This window comes from Protopterus annectens, chromosome 6.part1 (genome assembly GCF_019279795.1).
Source record: "Protopterus annectens isolate FY-2018-M chromosome 6.part1, PAN1.0, whole genome shotgun sequence".
Classification (NCBI taxonomy): domain Eukaryota; kingdom Metazoa; phylum Chordata; order Ceratodontiformes; family Protopteridae; genus Protopterus; species Protopterus annectens.
This window is the reverse complement of record NC_056738.1, coordinates 345,251,036-345,261,965: the sequence shown is the minus strand read 5'-3', so window position 1 is coordinate 345,261,965 and position 10,930 is coordinate 345,251,036.

The following is a 10,930-nucleotide window of genomic DNA, read 5'->3' as shown; positions in this document are numbered from 1 at the left end:
TGGTCGTAATGTTTTTACTTAACAATTTAACATAATTTATTAAATCCAGCCAATGGGGATACTCAAATAACTAACAAGAGTATCTGTTTTACAATTGATTCAGTAGAATCAACAGTCATGGAACCACATTATCCAAAGATTAGCTACTTAAGTAAGCATAAGAAGCCAATGACGGATATTAAGACAAACATCAATGAATAATTCTAGAATAATGATTAAGCCTGGGACTATAACTAAGAGAAAGAAAAATAATAATATGTCACTGATAGGTAACAAGAAAAGGAACATTTAAATATTGGGATCCCTAAATATTCACACTTCCCAAGGCAATGCATATAAGGAGAGTGTTAAGCTAGCAAAAATAAGTAATGCTGCTGAATCCTCTTCTTATACTGAGTTAAGTAATGCCAGCTATATAGACTAGACTCTTCTATAGCTACAGATGTAAGATCAGACTAAAATACTGATCTGCCTACTATACACAACTTAGACAAGTTTAGTCCTCAAGAAGGTAATACTGAAATGTCTAGGAAAGGGTTTAGTGATGCTAATTGTCTTCCGCTGCTAGTTTTATATCCTGAAATTGTTTTAATAACAAAACTAGTAAAATTGCTGATATCCCTAAACATATCTCTACAGAAGAAAATGTCAGTAAAAAATACAAAAGAAGGACACGTGGGGGTTGACTACCCATCTGTATAGAGCAACCAAATCCAAGAAAAAGGCTACCAGAACAGTTGGAAGAAGGCTCCTGCTTAATGGCAAAGTTCCCCAAAAATAAAATACCAAAAAACATGTAAAAGTCTGATGAAGTTTACTGTTGAGGATGATGTAATAAACAGTTTCCTTTTACAAGTTTTTTGTTATTATTTTATTTTTGGGGAGCTTTTCCATTGAGCAGAAGACTTCTTCCAACTGTTCTAGTAGCCTTTTTCTTGGATTTGATTGGTCTGGTATTCTCCGTGTGTTCCATCTGTATAGATAACAGCATTCTGGATTTAGCTATTGATGATGCTGTTAAAGCCCATGATGGAAATGAAAACCTAAATGAAGAAATTTTGTTCTTGACTGATTCAAAATTTAAAGGTATAAAGAGATAGCTAATAGTTTTACTGTTTCATGTCTCCCAGGGTTAAAATTAACTGATTTGCCTAAACTACTATTGAAATTGTTAAATGGAATAGACAAATGCTTTGAAAACCATTCCTTTTAAGTATATGAAAAAAAGCTTTGCTTTAGTTATTGAGCTAGTCAAAATTAGCAACATAAAGATAGTGCTGAGTGAAATCATCCCTAGTTCAAAATGGAATTATTATTGGTATACTAAGGTTTTCTTATTTAATAGTTGGTTAAGACTCTTAGTCACAACTTATAATGTCCTTCTTCTTAAATACTGGGAAGAGATATTTGTGATTATTACATGTTCTCATTGGATAACAAACATTTAAGTTCTTCTGGCTCTAGTATGTCTAGCAACCTACAAACATCCATTCCAGAGATTTTTCTGAAAATCAACTTAAAAGCATAAGATAAACAAATGTATTTTGAGAACAATAAAAGCTACTAAAACTGTAAGAATAGCAATGTTATTTGTAAGTAGTATCCTTTACAGCAATAATAGTGAATACATTCATAGTCTTACCATAAGTGCTACAATATAACATATTATAATGTACACAAACCCAGAGTTGTATTTTTGCTACTAAACTTTCATAAACAAATAGTCATACTTTGTAAACTGGTCTAAATTAGCAGAGTGAAAACTGTACTGAGCGAATCTCAGTTGAGCGACACCAAAAGTGCAAAAGCCACGAATTTTGAAACCGATAAACAAAACAATAGGGGGTAAAAAGACAAGTGTTTTATGCAGGGGGCAAGCCCCCTGCACCCCCCACACCCCTGCTACTTAAATATACCAACTCCGAGATCGCACTACATTGAAGTAAAGGGAAGAATTCCCTATGGCAATCTCCATTCACTCTTGCGATATTTGCAGTTTTCGCTCTTTGGTATCGCTCAACTGAGATTCGCTCAGTACAGTTTTTGCACTGCTGATATAGACCCTTGTAAAGTACATAACCTAGACATGTATTGTTATAATGCTTCTGTTAACCAGATATAAGCTTTGACCTCAGAGCAAGAAATTTCTCCCTGTATGCATGTTTATTGAGATATTTACAGAAATAAGAAAACATATCCTTGATTGTATAATTAGCAATATAAATAACACTGGATATCTCTCAAAATGTGTAACTTAAAGTGGGCGTATTAGTGACAGATTTATTCAACAGTATCTAAGCTTTCACCTGATGCTATGTAATAGTTTGCAAGCTTTTTTTTTTTTGTATTAAGTACATATGAAAATATTGCTTATTCTCCTAATTATTAACAAAAATTTGCAGTATCTCCAATATATTGTTATATAAAGAGACAGTGACAAAGAATTTTCCTGTCTCCCATCTTCGCATTTCACACCATATCTCCAACAGCCTCTTATTTTTTGTTAGCGTGAGAGGAATACAGCCACAGAAGCCATTGGACAATTTCTTTAATTACGGACTCACTGCAGCCACTGGGAGAATACTTATATTATATATGTGCAAATATAAATGAGAAGTTATGGCTAGTTTGCCTTTTGGTAGAATGGGTGACACTGCCATGGAAACCACAGGCAGTCTTTTGTATGACTGCCTGTGTGCTCCTTAAGTTCCCTGTTCCCGCAATTCTATAAACAATGCAAAAAAAAAAAAAAACTTCCTAGTGCTATGCCACTTACTTTATATGACAATAGAAAGTAATGCTTTTGTTTACAATGAAAATTCATCAAAGACTAGTAATGTTGGAATCAGGTAGTGCAAGGACTACTGGGTTATAATTAAGCTCTGCTGATACTATAATTAATGCTGCACTCCCATTGCATGATGTAATAATGTTAGAGCTTCCTTTCACACCATTTTTATGAGATTTCTCATATTTATTAAGTCAGTTTATTCTATAGCTGAGAGATTCTATGTTACTAAACGTCAAGTAACCTTAACAGACTTTTAAAGGAGGAATACGTCTGAGGTGCAACGAAATGTAGTGCAGAATGTAAGATGGAATATAACATTGTACTATAGCCTGGATTGCAAAACAGTGATTAGGTAAACAGGGGACCGAAAAGGTTGTTCTGTGGCTAGGTAAATGTCCCTGTTCTAGACTATGTCTTTTCATTAAAGGCATACATTGGCGGGAGTTACTAAAATGGTTTGTGGTGAACCGTGTTACTGTGCAGTACACTTTTTCTAATTTAGAATACTGTGCCGAGATTGTAGGTTAGTAAATATTCATGGACCATATTGTAAACTAGGTAAAATAAATATTCAAGCTATGGTAGTCTGAACATAATTTGTTAAGGTGTAATTCCCTAACAAACAATCTTTCAATTTGATCTTCTGTATCACCTTATTAATATTGTCAGGGGTCAGGCTGCCCAGAAGTGTGGTTGTACTCACTACCTCTTCAGCAGTAATATTTTTGGATGTAATTTAGAAGATGAGAAGATAGAAGAGCCAGACTTATTAGACATAAATAATATAATTTTGATTTTACTGGTGTTCATAATAAGCCTCATGATATTCACCCAGGTTTGTGTAACATTAACAGTATTGTGTAAATGAGCAGTCAGAGAGATGACACAATTAGATGAACATAGAAGAGTGGAATTATCAGTGTTCTGGATGTCACCTGCAGAGCCAGGAAGTGCAAGCATTTTGTGTACAAAGGCTAGAGAGGAGAGGACCTATGTCAGATCCTTGAGGGGCATATACCTTGATTAGCTGTGGGAGAGACATAATATAATTCCACTATACTGTGTGGGTTCTGGATAACCTTTAAACCAGTTAAAATACTCAGAAAGATGTTAAACCTGAATGTCAGACTGTTCCATATGATAGTTTACAATAGTGGACATTTTTCATAGATCTGGGAATCTTATACCCACAACTTCATATTTGTTAAGCTATTTGTCAACAAGTTCTTGAAAGTCAAAAAGACTGATCTCAGTCACAAATCCAGTTGGAAAGCTATGCTGAGGACTGACAGAGGAGTTTGCAAATTGTTAGATGCACCACAAGGTGCCTATGAATGCATTTTTCAAGAAATGTAATAAGGGAGGACGGTAGGCCTTTGAGGAGGCAGTTTAATTTGTCAAGCAGAGTTCTACCTTTGTGTTGTGGGGCAACAACTGAACTATTCCGGGTATGAGTAATTGATTCTTTGATAGTGCACTTGATGAGGTTGAATATGGGATATGAGATTGTTTTAGCAAAGAAAGATAGTCTTTTGGAATGTTGTTTGCAGTGAAAAAATTCAGTTTTATTTTATTAAAAACATTATATAAGAGGTGAGGTACAGCTGAGAAGATAATTGAAGACACATTAGGTAAAGGTAAAATCTGATTATGAGAATATATAATGAAAATTTTACAGACTAGGCAGCCATTAGGATGGAGTTGCTAAAGTGAGTTGTATCATAGGATGTTAAAGGATTAGGCTAGGAAATTTTCTTGGCTTGAGAAGGCATACTATACAGTACCAGAAAAATATAGGATATTCTTCTACCAAGCTTAATAAGAATATATATATATATATATATATATATATAAAAACACCTGATGTATACATTAAATCAACACACACTAGACTTGCTTTTTTTGGAACATTATTTATACAACGCAGTGGTTTTGCCTCGGTCCCTTGTTTTTCTTCTAACTAGCCATGATGGCTAATGATGTTTTGTTGATGAACTTGGCAAGAGATCTGCAACAGATGTATTTCAAAGGAGATTAGTTGATTTTCTTAACGGTATCTATAAAGACTACTTTTTTTTCTAAAAAGTCTAAAGTAATTTTCTATACTTATTTTCCTATGTGACCAAATTGTAAAGCTGAACAGATGAAGACTAAAAACAGTCTGTCATTAAACGTTTAGCTGCAGTTTTATTAGAAAGAGATACAACTATCCAAGTAAGAGTGTTTTCACTATTGTGTTCTTAATTTTTGCTGGAAACTTAATTAAGTTATACCATATTAAAAAGCTGAAGTTCAAGGTAAGAACATGAGCCTGTGGAGAATTTCCAGTTTCTATTTGGTCACCCAGGATGACTTTCTCAATTTTTGATATTACTAGTACACCGAGAGACAATATCTTCAGCTATACTCTTGAGTGAGACAGTATCTTCAGCTATACTCTTGAGTGAGTCAGGCAGGATGTAAATATAAAACCAAAGCATATGAAAAGAGAAACACAAGGACACTGCCATAAAGTTTAACACTTTTGTTCTCAGTTCTAACACACTTCTTCAAAAAAAGTAACACCTCACAAACGCACTTTAAATAATTAAACAAAACCCCACACACATAAATACAAGACACCCACACAATTAAGCTTATACAGTTTATAATATTTAATGTATCATTTAGATTCAGTGGAGAAAAATCACTTTAATTTGCCAAACAAGCTCTTCGTATTCTAATAGAGATTTTAAATCTTCACCTCTAATACATTGTTGTACAGACTTCAAAATGTTAAAAAAAAACATTTTTTTAAAACACCACAATCCCTAGATTAATTATATAAAGCATATTTTAAATATTTATTAATAATTGCATTGAGATATTCAGAAACTCTAACAGCCAGCTTCCTAACATCCTTTTCAACATAAAGCACATTACATATGATACAAGAAGCCAAATAAAAATCTCTTGATTTGCAAGAATTGTGAGTGTATCAATACTGTAGGCAATAATATCTATCTGTTTCACTCAGCATGACGTTTTTACACTATAAATAAATTTACAAGCTATGCAGAACCATAGAGAAGTTACCTAAATTAGTCATTTGCACAGCTTATTGCACTATTTTAAGAAAAAGTAGAATACCTATTGCTACTATATAACTAATATTCGTACATTGAAGATTTATATACACACTTAAATGAATGGCATGTACAATATCAGCAACTTCCAAAGACATTCCTGGAAATTAATCTTATTCTATGACTAATAGTAAGTGAAAGTTAAAAAAAAAGATCAGTGGTGAAGTTTATAAACAACTCATTAAAAGATTGTTCCCCTCCCTTCCATGTTCTAAAAAACATTGTCAATAAATTGTTTTAAAAGAACCATATTTTCTTTGTATGCACAGTCAAAAAGAAATTCTACCTAACACCATCACAAGGTTAACATATGCTGGACCCCACTGCTAGTACCTCTAACCTGATGATATAATAGTTCAATGAAATCTCTCTCTCTCTGTTTCTCTCTCTCTCTCTCTCTCTCTATATATATATATATATATATATATATATATATATATATATATATATATATATATGTGTGTATATTGTTAAGATTAACTCCTCCAGAATACACAGTAGTGAAAAAGCATGTGTGCATCATGGTGCATAGTGCACAAATTTTGTATTCAGTAAGTGGCTCTACACACTGTGTAGAGTTGCACAAACATGGTAAACATTGTGGCATGCTAATTACAGCATAAGCAGCTGAACTGTATGTTAATCAACCAATCTAAGATGGAGGAGCTATTCAACAAGCTATAAAGCAATCATGTAGACTCAGTGCTGGTTTTCCCTGTGAATTCCAAAACTAGTGGAATACAGCCACAGAAACTAGGCTACACACAAAGAATGTTGGGGCCTGCTGTTGTTCTTATTCGTATGTATGTGCAGCAGGCCCATGTCTATGCTGCTGCTGCTGTTGCTACTAATAGACCACGGCCAAGAAGGAGAAGGATTTTTAGACCCCATTTAACTTTTCATAATCTGCATCAGGTGGAAATTATAGAGTGCTACAGGGTGGCTAGAGATATACTACAGGAACTCTGCAATCTCTGTTGTCCTCAACTGAGAGCAAGGCCAAGCCAAGGGGGAATCAATACCAGTGGAGACTAAGGTATGTGTATCACTTAGAATTTTAGCTACAGGAACCTTCCAGAGACCAACAGGGGACAGGCTGGGAGTGTCATATGCATCAACATCCAAGATCCTCTATCATTTCCTGAATGTTATGCTATGACATGCCAGTGAGTACATATATTTTGCCCATATACCTGAGAACATTGCCAGAACTATGCAGGAGTTCAACCCTGTAGCACACTACCCTAAAGTCCTGGGTGCCATAGACTGTACACATGTTGAAATCAAAGCATATTGGCTATTGGACTCACTGTAGAATATTTGGAGAATTAAATTATATTCATCTGCCAATGTTTTGGTTACTTCATTTGTTAAGCTGCTGTGATTTGCTAGTCTGAATTATGATTAGGAGTGTGTTCATATTACAGGGTGAATAATTGTTTCATATCTGTATACTTAATGACCTACAGCTTCAAGTTTTTGATTTGTTTCTCAGTATCACTATATAACAACTCAGTTTGTATCACTAAGTAATTGTACTTGTTAGAGTTTTGGGAGATTGATTAGTTATGTAAAAATACCTGACAGGCATTTTGCATGTGTATATTATCTATTAGCGTGTCCTTTTCCTGTGACTTCTTATTTGCTTTGTCCTTTTGGCTCTGTTCCTGTTGACCCCATGCTAAGGGAGTCATCCTGAATGTGTGTGCCGACATCCCAGGCAGTTACCACGACTCACATGTCTGGCGCAACTGTCAACTGTATGAGATGTTTACTAGGGGGGATATCCCACAGGGTCATTTACTGGGGGATGCAGGTTATGCACTGGAACTGTGGCAGATGATACCCACCAGAAATGCACATACACCAACTGAAGAATGTTATAATGAGGCACACACTCAAGCAAGAAATATCATAGAGCATGTGTTTGGGCTGTTGAAATCATGATTCTGGTGTCTAGATGCATCTGGGGGAGCACTGCAGTACAAGCCCCATGCAAGTGCTGAAATACTCATCATCTGTGCCATGCTCCACAACATTTTCCTGAGAAAACAGTTTCAGCAGGAATTGCAAGGGGAAGGGCCACACATCCCACCACCACTGTCAAGGTCACAGCAGCTACAAGCAGGTGAGGAATCAGAGGGAGAACCAATAGCTGCTGTGGGTATAGCCATGTGCAGATATATGCACAATATGGCCATGCATTGGCCAAGAGGCAATGGATAGCACACATGATAACCACATAAGGGGCTAAAACTGTCATCCTATGCACATACATACAGTAATGTCGATGCCAGGCAACACTTACAACTTTTACTTACCCATGCAATGGCTGTGTACTGCTAACGTCAGACAGAGTCGGCCCTGAATTAAACCTCTTACTGGATTTCCAAGGTAAGTTTTGTACCTGGAATAGAAAAATAAATATATAAGAATACAAATGAATGGCATATCCTTGCATACTATTAATTGGTAATGTAGGTAAGTATATGGTGGGTGATTTGTACACCAATTAGATCAAGATATGACAACAATGAATTATGTGAATACGTGTCCTCTATCAACTAATAGGCCTTACATCTACAATGTACAGATTTTCACTGAATGTCCATATTTTGGCCTCATATGTTTGTAATGGCAAATCTTTAAAGACTGAAGTTAGAATATAATGGCACATTTAACTTCCAGACTTCATAACTGTCAGAGCAAATTTAAAAATAGTAATGCAAAACCTGTTATTCATCAACTGTCTAAGTTTGTAGGACCATAGTGATTAAAAACTCTCCCATTTTTGGGCCTTTGTCAAACTTTTATTTACAGCTTGGTCCAGCTTTGTTGGTCTAAGAGTTTGGGAGGGATGTGCACATTACAAAAACTTGTAAGAAAGCAGCACAATTTGCAAAACAGCATCACAAAAATAGATATACTAAGCACTAAGTCAGCTATGCATCCTGAGCATCAGACAAAAGACTTATGTATTCCTGAATCCAAAACATAGAAAAAAAGGATATGGCACAGTTATCATCGTTTGCACAGGGTGCTGTGTGTTTGTGTTGGTGGGGGGGGGGGTTACAGGAGGCTTAGGCTGATACAAAAGGTACTGAGTGCATGTGAGTAAGTAAGAGAAACAGGCAGACATTTGGATAAGGTATCAAATGGCCTCTAAGACAGAATGAGCTTTAAGCCTCATGACTGACCCATGTAACTGTTGTGTGTGTGTTGTGTGTCTGTATCAGCACTCCAGGTGAAACTGGTGTGTAAATATCTGCAAGTACACAGCCAAGCATTGTCCTAGCTGTACATTCTGGTATTTCAGACAGATGTGAGCCAGGCATGGTAGAGGTGACAGTTACTTCTTGTCATGCCCGACCCCCAGAACTGGATCTGCCATGGGTTGCACTGGCATGTCCTCCCCCATGGTCAGATGCACTGCTGCTACCTGAACATGACTGATGTCTGCTGGATGAGTTCTCCTCATAAGTATGCACAGGACCATGACCCCATGGCCTGCCATGTCTGGGTGTGGACACCTCAACCAGTGATGGAGCAGTGGAAGAAGTGCCAACATGGGAGCATGATCAGGCATGGCTATGTCTGCTAACATCAAATGATGTGGCTGACCTACAACAACATGGATGCCATCCCCCTCCCAGCAGACGTTCCATCACAGACACCTACCGTTGCAATGTGTCATTCATCTGATCCATTGAATTGGCAACACAGTGGAGTCAGTCACGCATGTCACCATGTGCCAGTTCTACAGTCTTAAGCATTTCCTTATGGATCTATTGGAACAGGCCCTGCATCTCCATGATGGCCCTAAACATATGTTGAGTGGCACAGAAAGACACACCTGAATCACGGGGAAGGTGGACAGTAGGCCTCCTCCAAGAACTCCTAACAACCCTACTGCATGGCACCTCACCTACACTTTGGCTATGGCCAGAGTCAACAGGCACTGAAGACATAGTAACCACACTACCCTGATCAAGTGTCTAACCCTCCATTTGTCCAATATATGAGGATTCACTGAACTGGGTTTGCATAGGCCTACTGGCTGTGTCTAATGGAATTACAGGGGAATGGCTGAATGTCAACCTCAGTGTCAGATTCAATCTCTGCACCCCCTGACTGAGCCTGTGTTTAGCCACCTTCATCATCAGAGTTTGCCGATACTCTGACATCAGGTGGTAAGAGTCCTACACTTCCACTGTCAGGATCATCTGTGATAATAAGCAACAAACGCAGGAAAGAAATTAATAGCTATACTACTACAGTTGAATATATGCTAACAAACTAACACTGGTGCCACTATCACAGACAGTACAGCAATACAGACAGTGTCCTGACACCCACATTATACATACAGATTAATTAATATTACTGTGAAGTGCTTGTCAGTACTGAAATAAAAATGTTTGACTTACCATGTGCAGATGACTCCACACTTGCTAGGGATGATGGTCCTGGAAGAGGTTAAGTAAAATGTAAGAACAACACCATCATAATAACAATAACACAGAATGAAAACATTTTAGCCTTTATATGTCCATTAACAATACATTTAACTGAAACTTGGATGACACATCCACCCCAAGTCCATGTGTAATGAACCAGAATGTGTTGTTAGTGCATCAGTCTATAACTAGTTTCCCTCCCACAAAAAAATTATTGAACCAACTTTAGTATTGCTTTTAATAGTTTACTATACAATAAATATTTAAAAATTGACATATGTAAGAGTACTTGGAAGCTTCTCCTGGCACATACTTATCCTGCCTGAAACTGCAGCACCAACATCAATCACATGCTGTTGTGCAATTTCCACTGAGCTCTCTGGATCCATGACAGTGGACAGAAACTCTTCACTTGGCTTCAGTGGTGGATCTGTAGCAGCCCCCCTCCCAGTAGCCAGCTGTCTATGGGCCACTGCAGCTGTTCTACTCTGGGCCGATTAAATCATGTCATTGGCCCTATGATGCACCTGATCATATGTCCTGCTGCATCCCTCAAC